This window comes from Juglans microcarpa x Juglans regia, chromosome 5D, assembly GCF_004785595.1.
Source record: "Juglans microcarpa x Juglans regia isolate MS1-56 chromosome 5D, Jm3101_v1.0, whole genome shotgun sequence".
NCBI lineage: Eukaryota > Viridiplantae > Streptophyta > Magnoliopsida > Fagales > Juglandaceae > Juglans > Juglans microcarpa x Juglans regia.
The window spans coordinates 18,060,081-18,070,410 of NC_054602.1; the positions used below are offsets into that span (position 1 = coordinate 18,060,081).

At 35.4% G+C, this 10,330-nt stretch overlaps 1 long non-coding RNA gene across 1 annotated transcript; it reads right to left on the minus strand.

The window, feature by feature from the left end:
• Positions 1-7,244: 7,244 nt before the first annotated feature.
• LOC121265551 lies at positions 7,245-7,829 on the minus strand. Its single transcript, XR_005940686.1, has 2 exons — positions 7,775-7,829; positions 7,245-7,679 (listed from the first exon to the last, which is right to left on the minus strand). It is a non-coding gene; the product is annotated as an uncharacterized LOC121265551 (long non-coding RNA).
• Between the last annotated feature and the right edge of the window lie 2,501 nt (positions 7,830-10,330).

Genomic DNA, 10,330 nt, shown 5'->3' on the forward strand with positions numbered 1-10,330 from the left:
CCACCAAAGTTTGCTTAACACTCTTCCAAGAAATAGCACCCTCAGCTAGGATAAAAACATAACATGAGGTCAATTTCAAATCGTCTTGACATCCAGCAAAATCAGAATCAGAGTAGCCTACCACCTCAAGGTGATTTGAACGCTGGAAAGTGAACATGTAACCTTCAGTTTTCTTCAAGTATCTCATAACTTTCTTGGCTGCTTTCCAATGCTCTTGCCCTGGATTCGACTGAAACCTACTAAGAACACTAACTGCATAGGCAATATCTGGTCTAGTGCAAACTTGAGCATATATCAAACTTACCACAACACTAGCATATGGTATGTTCTTTACAGATTCCCTTTCGAGCTCATTTCTGGGACATTGAGTTTTATTAAATTTATCTCCTTTTATGATGGGTACATCACTAGGTGCACAGTTTTGCATTTCAAATCTTTGTAGTACCCGTCGTATATAAGTTTTCTGAGAAAGTCCTAACAAACCACGAGCTCTATCACGACATATTTCAATGCCAATCACAAAAGAAACTTCTCCTAGATCTTTCATCTCAAAATTAGCAGATAACATTTTCTTTATTTCATGAAGTAATCCCAAGTCACTGCTAGCAAGCAAAATATCATCTACATACAGAATAAGAAAAATAAAATTTCTCCCACTCGCCTTGCGATATATATACTGGTCAACTGCATTTTCAACAAAACTAAGTGAAGTTACACCTCATCAAACTTCAAATACCACTGTCGAGATGCTTGCTTTAGGCCATATAAGGATTTATTTAACTTACAAACCAAATTTTCTTTTCCCTTCTCAACAAAACCTTCAGGTTGTCTCATATAAATTTATTCATAAAGATTTCCATTCAAAAATGCTGTCTTTACATCCATTTGATGAAGCTCCAAATCATAGTGTGCCACGAGTGCCAGGATAATTCTAAAAGAATCCTTAGACGAAACTAGTGAAAATGTTTCATTATAGTCAATGCCTTCCCGCTGAGTGAACCCTTTTGTAACTAATCTTGCATTCTTTCGTTCAACATTCCCTTTTGAGTCTAATTTACTTTTGAAAATCCATTTGTTGTCAATGGCTTTAGCATCTGGAGGAAGTTCAACAAGTTCCCAGACTCTATTCTTTTCCATAGAATTCATTTCATCTTCCATAGCACTTAACCACTTATCTGACTTAGGATATGTTAAGGCTTGCTTAAAAGTAACAGGATCAACTACATGCTCAATATTAAAATCACTTTCCAACAAATAGACAATATAATCATTAGGCAATGCAGACTTTCTTTCTCTTTGAGATCTTCTGACTTGTGGCTCAGAAACTGACTCAACCATTGTTGGTATTTCTTCTTGTTGTTCAGGTTCTTCACTAACAATCTCAATTGGAGGAGAAACCACTCTTTCTTGTACAACAGGAACTGGAACAACAACTGGATTAGGATCATGAAATAGGTCCTTCAATACAGAACTCCCACTGACACCAACATCATTCTCCAGAAATTTTGCAGTAATGGACTCAACAATTCTGGGGCCACGATTAGGACAATAGAATTTATATCCTTTCGATCTATCTGGATACCCAATAAAATAACCAGGAGTAGATTTTGGGTCTAGTTTCTTTTCAAGAGGATTATAAATCCTAATCTCAGCTGGACATCCCCAGACTCTGAAATAAGCCAAACTTGGCTTACGGCCTGTCCACAATTCAAAAGGAGTTTTCGAAACAGTTTTACTGGGAACTCTGTTCAAAATATACATAGCAGTTTTCAAAACTTCACCCCATAGATATTCTGGCAAATTTGTTCTGCTCATCATACTCCTAACCATGTCCTTTAGAGTCCGATTTCGTCTTTCAGAAATATCATTCTGCTCAAGTGTTCCTGGCATGGTGTATTAAGGCACTATTCCACACCCTTATAAAAATCTTGCAAAATCGCCCATATTTTTACCAGACTCATCATACTTCCCATAATACTCACCACCTCGGTCAGATCTTACAACTTTAATACTTTTCCCACATTGATTTTCTACTTCCATTTTGAATATCTTAAATTTCTTAAGAGCTAGGAATTTATCATTAATCAGGTAAACATATCCATAGCGTGAGAAATCATCAATAAAAGTTATGAAGTACTTATTTCCACATATGGTAGAAGGTAAAGGTCCACTAATATCGGTATGTATTAAATCCAAAATACCGTCGCTCCTAGTAGAACCCTTTCTTGTGGATTTAGTCAGCTTCCCTCTTATACAGTCCACACATGTGTTAAAATCTGAAAAATCAAGAGAGGGAAGTATCTCAACATTCACCAATCTTTCCATTCTTTCCTTTGAAATATGTCCTAACCTCTTGTGCCACAACATAGAAGATGATTCACGGATTAAAGACCTTTTCTTTGCTACATTAGTAACACATGAGACTTCATCAAAAGAAGCCAGAGACATTCTATATAAACCATCACACAAAAGACCATTTCCAACCAAATGAGAATCTTAAAACAATTCAACTTTTCCATTGCTAAACTTAAAAGAAAAACCAGATTCATCAAGTTTTGATATAGAAATCAAATTTCGTCTCATTAACGGTACAAAAATTGTGTTCTCCAAAACAAGAGAAAAACCAGATTCCAAACATAACTTTACTACTCCTATAAACTCGACCTTCACTTGAACTCCATTCCCAAAGCACAAGCTCACTTCATTCTCACTTGGCCTCCGTTTACTTACGAACCCCTGCAAGGTATTCGTAATATGAATACTTGCACCTGAGTCTATCCACCAAGAATTTAAAGGCACATCTACTAAAGAAGACTCAAAACAAATTAAGGCTAATGAGGTACCTGTCGAGTTTTTCTTCTTCTTCTCCAACCAAGCTTTAAATTTAAAACAATCCTTTTGCCAATGACCCTTCTTCTTAAACTTACATTGATCATTTTTCTTCATAGTTTCTTTAGGACCATCAGAAGTCTGACCTTCAAACCTTTTATTGTACTGATTTCGATGTGACTTATTTCCCTTGTGGAATTTAGACTTGTGATTATGAAACGACCCCTTGTTCTGTTGTGGCTGAAAAGCTAACTGCACAGTTTCAACAGTCTCACGACACATCCTACACTCATCTTGGGCACATACTATAATCAAATCATTTAAATCCCATTTATCTCGCTGAGCATTGTAAGCTACCTTTAGCTGATTAAACTGGCTAGGAAGACTGTTAAGAACATGATAAACCAGAAAAGGCTCAGCAATGAAAATTTTGAGGGCTTCTAACTTGGAGGATATATGTATCATTTTCATAATGTACTCCCTAACTCCACTAGAACCATCATATTTCATACTCATCAATCTATCCATCAGGTCTCCAGTTTCAGCTTTATCGGATTCAACAAACCTTTGTCCTATGGCACCCAAAAATTCCTTAACATTATCATTGTCCGGAATAGCTCCCATAATGGAATCTGATATAGAACGTTTGATGATCTTTAAACAAAGCCTGTTTGCTCTATCCCACTTTTGATATTCAGCCACATATTCAGCAGTGCTCTTATCAGTTGGTTTTAAAAGTTGCTCCTCCAGGGCAAAATCCAATCCCAAAAGACCAAGAGCAATTTCTACGTCTCGTTTCCATCTCACATAATTATTCACAGTCAAGGTTTCAATAGCAGATAATTGACTTGAAATAGAGGAGGCACTCAAAACTGTGGAAACATGAAATAGTACATTTTATTTAATTATCATCCAAACAGATAGCATGCAGTCAATGGATGAAATCAAATCTTTCTAATTAATATGGGCCATTAATTAGACAGTCCATAATTAAGCTCATAACCATATGAGCTTCATTACAGTAAGAGTCTTGGTGCATCATTGTAAAGTCACATTTGGGCTGACTAGACAACATGCTATAAGATACTCTTAAAATATATCACAAAACTAATTAATAAAATCACATCAGTTTTGAAATACCATCACCTTTAGGCAGAAGGAAATTTCTAGACTAATACAATCTTATTAACTAGTTCACACAATTTTCTAAAATATCACACACAATAACACCTTTGGATAAGATATTATGTCCAATAAATTAGAAAACACAGATATCCTTTTTCTTTTCTTTTCTTTTCTTTTTTTTTTTAATCAATGAGTGTGCCACTTTGGCGGCTACCACCCACTAATATTTCAAAAATTTTACTTAATGGAAAAACAAGGATAATCTGAATGCCTATGAATTACAATCACAAAATGATAATAATAATCATCAACTTGATACCATCAAAGTTAGAGTTCAAATGTGATTGTGAGATAAAAACAGTGTGAATAGATCAAGTATATAAGACAACAGATATGTCTAAAATTAAATATGATCTTGGAAAGCATATATATACAAAATACTTATAACGAATCACCATATTAACATGCATCCAAAACATGTTAAGAAAGAGTACACATATGCACAGATCATATAAGATACTGACTATTCATTATATATAAAAAAAAATATCATAATATACAGTACATTGTAGCCCTTAAAAAAAATGTGTAAATAATGTTAAAAAAAAACTAAAACAGTGTCTTATGATGTTACAAAAATTTTTCAAAAAATATATAAAGAATTAATAGGGCGAGTACACAAATACTGGAAAAAGAAAACGAGAAAAAACATTGTTCACGGGCCCGCACGCGCCACACGCGCCACTTGCTGCGCGTGGGTAACGTTCTGGCTGGAGGAGAATTCATCTTCAACCTCCAGCCGGGTCTGAAACCGGGTCGCGGGTCTGCATTTCGGGTCAACGGGTTTTCAAACGGATTTTTCTCAATTTCTTACAATTCTTGGGTCAAAAATCAAAATTAAATTAGGGGAAACAATATTTAGTGCCCGAAAAATACATATATGATGTTTTAAAACAATGGGTATCCATATTTAATGTCGATTGATCAAACTTTGTAATGGGTATGAACCCTAGTTTTGTAAAAACTCAAAACCGAAACAAAGCAACGATGAAACACATCTAAAACAAGTAAATAGCATTCCAAAAAGCCAATTTTGATATGATTTTGATCAATCGATTATGTAATATGATTTTCTTGCTCAAAAATGGTTCCGAAATTAAAAAATGAAATTAAACAAAACCATAACAGTAAGGCTGCGGAAGCAGATGAAGAGAAAATAAAAGCCCAAACGGATTGAAGATTTACAATAAATAAATTCCACGAATTTGATTTTGAGTGATCGATTTGCATTGAGAAAAGAAAACCGAAAACATAACGTCAAAACAACATCCTCGCATTCTTACAAAAAATTCTAATCCTAGCATGGTGGCTCTGATACCAAATGTGAAAACACGAAAATACATGCTAGAAACTAGAATTTGAATAGCAATATAGAATACGAAAATGGTGAGAATGTACATGCAGAAGCCATATTTGTAGAATGCAGATAGACCGATCTTCCCCTCCTTACTCCTGACAAAAATATCAGCTATCAATGGGGCAAGCCAATGGACATATGGAGAGGAGGAGGGACCTAGCCTCTTATAAAAGAAAACTTATGGAATCCTCCCATTAAGGACTCTAATTCCAATGGGTCTATAAGAATTTCAGAATAAAGACCCTTGAGTTTCCAGGCCTACATAAGTAATTTTACCACAATATAAATATGATATAATCCTATATTACTAAGGTGCAATAAACTCCAAATGATCACTCAACCTAATGGATTAAATCAAAATACCATTATGAGCTATATATATATATATATATATATATATATATATATGTCTAACCCGTTTTATAAAATATGCAATCAAATGAAGTCCATATTTAAAATTATTCTAACATTAACTTGATCATAGGAGAAAGAGCAATGTCTGTTAATCCATTTTAGGTATAGGCCGAACTCCCTTTTATGGCATTTACGTGGTATCCATGCTATGCTCTTCATATTGATGTATATGGATTTATTTGTTTTCTTATAGTCTGAAGCACGTACGCCATTTATGCTATCACGTTCAAGAGCAAGCTTCCTTGTTTTCGATCTTCTCTTTTTGGGTTGGTGTTGTCGGCACCTTCTATTTCTGGTTTGAGCAGTTTCGACACCTTCTGGTTTGAGCATTTTCGGCATCTTCTGTCTCAGAGAAGAGGTGTTCAACTCTGTTTGGTGATTCTCAGCCCCCTCTATTTTTCAAAGGGGTTGTTTGGTGCTTATCAGCAGTCTGTTTTCATAGAGGTGTTTTGTGGCTTTATGGTGATTTCAGCACTCTTTGTTTTCTCGGAGAGGTGTTTTTTTTCAGCAGCCTCTGGGTTTCAGGTCTTGGTGTTTTTGTTCTTAGATTTCTTTGGCAGTTTGTCTTTTTCTGGTTTGGGTGGTTTCGGCACTCTTTTTCTGGTTTGTGTGTGAGCAGTTTCCTTCTGAACAAGAGTGATGTTCTAATCTATGTGGACCGTTTGGATGCATATAGGGTCTATTTGTTCACTCATGCATCTTGTGGTGCTGGCAGGAAGTCCTGGAATTTGATCTATCTATTGTAAAATTACTCTATATGCTTTTGGTTGGAAGGCTGCTACTAGTTGATTCTCCTCTAATTGTTAGCATTTCTGAATCTTTTAAGTTTTAGAAGTTAGCCTTCTGTATTTACCTCTGTGTTGTTTTCTTTTTTCTCAATGTTTAATAAATCTTATTGCCAAAAAATAGAATAATTGTAGTGGGTGTAGTAAAAATGGTGAAGTGGTGTCTTACGTCACCAGGTTTTCCTTTGAATGTTTGGCAAAAAGAAATTGGATTTTCTCAACAGGAGAAAGGTGGCCAACAAGCCAAGCAAGTGTGGGTGCAATTGGTAAATGAAGTTGATGGAGTGAAGATTTCATCCGTGGCATATACTTGGGTTCTGAATATATAGGAAGTGTGTTGCAATATACCTTCCTGTGTAGCAAAAATGAAGCAGGTATTATACGGGGACAAAAAATATATGTTGAATGGCTCTCACATTACGTAGCATGGATCCAGTCCCTGCTTGAAAAAGTAACAAATAATAATCATAAATTGCTAAAAATATTACATTTCTTCCTCTCATATTGTTTGCCTTTCACATTACGTAGCATGGGCTCTTTCTATTGAAGTTCTATGCACCAATGGTATCTGGTGCAACCTACTTATCAAAATGCCAAGTGCCAACCTGCTCTAGTCATCTCAAAATAATCCATTCACAAAAATTCTATGGGAATAGAAAAGGATACACTAAATACATGCAGTCAATAAAATTTACAGGTTAATATATACAAAAAGTCCTGGAATTTTACAAGTTACAAGTTAGCACCAATCTAAGAAGTTACAACTTACATACTAAATACAAGTTACAAGTTAGCACCAATTACTTACATACTACCAACCAACACACAACTACAAATGAAAAAGTTCAATACACCCGAAGTATTGTGTGTGAACGCTTTATTTCAGTTTCGCGCTTCAAGAGCACCATCTCTCTATTGGTTACCACCATCTCTCTCTTCTTGATTTCATCCGCTCTCTTACGGAGCTCAGTCTTCGTCTTTTCAACATCGTCGAGTATCTGCTCGAGCTCTTTCTCCTTCCTTAACAATTCATTATTTTTTTCTCTAAGTTGGGCCTTAAATTCTTGATTACTATCTGCCCACATGAAAAACTTACAATATGGTAATCTCTGTAATTATATCCGTAAAAAAAGAGTTAGATGTACAACAAATTATATTCATTTCTATAATTTAAAAATGTTAGATGTAAAAATAAAATAGTTACCTCTGTGTTGTATTTTTGACACTCTAAGAAGGGTCGTACTGGATTTCTTGCAGTATTTGAGTATCTCAATGTAGCTTCCTCCTTACAGAAGTAAAATGGTTGTCCCAAAGGACGTTTTCCAAATGATGTAGAAGATATTGATGACGATGACATTCTATATTGATTTCTATAAAAAAGAATAAATGAATAAATAAATACTTTTATCCATTATCTTAATGAGAATTCAACCTAATTAATATGTAATTTTCGATGATGGGAGAAGCTGAAGTTAAAAGAGGCAGAATTCAACCTAAACCCATTGGGAATATATCAAGAATAATAGAGAAAACACATGTTAGATATAATAAATTCATCAAATCATATGAAGCAGCAAAACTACAACTCTACATGTATAAGAAAATACTTTTTTTTTTATAAGTACAAAAGAAAACCTACATGTATCACTAATGGAGTGAAAAAGTAAATTAATTGTTTATCTTTCATCTCCTCGAAAGCAATTACCTTGTCTGTTGAATGATTTATCTGGACGACACTGTATTGTTTCTGGTTACAAGAAAATGTTACAGCAATGGCTTGAAAAGGAGGGGGGAGGGATAGAATAATATTAGCAAGGTCCAACTTTGAACAGATGTATGCATGCTATTGATAGATTTAATTACGTCAATTAGAACATATTAAACAATTTTCAATAGATGGTGAAGGATACATTTAAGAATATATTTAAAAAAACAAAGTTGATCACAAAAATAGAGAAACAAGTATTTATTAGATTAGTGTTGCAATTATTCAGAACCCAAGTTAAAAAAATCTGTTTGGGCACATATTTATAGAGCCTAAGAATCTCTTGGAACCAGACGTGGGAAAGACAACTTAGAGGTCTTAGAAGACTTACTTAATAATGACCCTTTGACTGACTCTTTACTAACATGACTAGATTTTCCCATCAGCATGTTAAATACAAACAATTCTTATCAAAGTAATATTCAACCCAAAACATCTACTCCCTTTTTCAATATCAGGCAAGTCCCACATTGAGTGGCTGAATTGAGAATGTATTTCACAGGTTCAAGCCTCACATGATTTCCTTATAAGGTAAAATTGGACTTTATTAATGATTCTAAAGAGTTCCAATTATCACTTTGACTAGACCTTTTGGGGTTTCACATGGATATGATTAACACTTTCCATTGATCATGCAAAAAATACCAGAGGCAATACATTACTTAGCATCAACAAAACAGATTTCAAGGCATGGTAATTATAATCAACAAAACAGATTTAAGAATATATTTAAAAAAACAAAGTTGATCACAAAAAGTGTTTGGGCAGCATATTACAAATCATATGAACTTCAACTTCATGTTCCAACAACTCATTCTAAAATCATGATGCACCAAAGTGTTTGGGCAGCATATTTCAAATCATATGAACTTCAACTTCATGTTCCAATAACTAATTCTAAAATCATGGTAACGTAATAAATGAATTACAGCATGTCCGAACTGATCATCAGTGGGGGCTCTCGATCATCTTTTAACATAAAAAATTCTATATAGCCATCCTAAGAAATTTTAACATTATATAAGGAGCATATGACAACTCCTAAGCCAAATTACCCAAATTCTACAAAACACATAACAGAATCAAGATCAAAACCATACATATACTAGCATTGCAGGTCACATAAAATGTTAACACAAATAATAAAGCAATTGAAACAACTTGAAATAATTAGGTTACCTTTCAGATCTGGGTGGAGAATCTGGAGGGGATTTTGTGGAGAAGACGAAGGGGCTTCGTGGGTGTTGTGGGGGAGTAGAGAAGACGAAGGGACTTCGTGGGCTGGAACCATTACTACTATGGGTATTCATGGGTTCGTGGAAAAGACGAAGGGGCTTCGTGGGTGTTCGTGGAGAAGACGAAGGGACTTCAGGCGGTGACTTTAGTGAAGAAGACGAAGACGATGGCAGAAGACGAAGACGGTTGGGGGTTTCGATGGGGAGAAGACATGGACGGCAAGATGGGGGTTTCGATGGGGAGAAGACGAAGACGGCGAGATAGGGGTTTCAATGGGGAGAAGATGACGGGGCAGAGCAGAGGGAAAATGACGGTCTGATTTTTGTATAAAACCACAAAAACACGACGATCTGCAGGCTCAAAACGAGGGGCAAGAAGACGAGGGAGAGAGACGGACGAAGCTTCTGTAAATCCAAAACAGAGAAGACGAAGGAGAGAGACGGACGAAAAATGCTATGCGTTTTGGGTTTCCCGCTTGCGATTTGGTGCTTTTTTTTTTTTTTTAACTAAAATAAGGCTGACGTGGCATGTCAGCTGCGGGGCCGCGCCGGGACACACCCCGGTTGCCCATAGAATTTCTGATATTTTTATTACTCATGCATTTATATTTATTTGAAAATTGTTATTGTCTTAACACAAGTCACCAATTGCCAACTGCCAGTGGCCTCATGGCGCAACACCCACCTCTCAAAAATGTGTATGGTTTGACTTCTCTCCCCTAATATATCAAAAGAAAAACGTAAGTTACCATTCTGATCT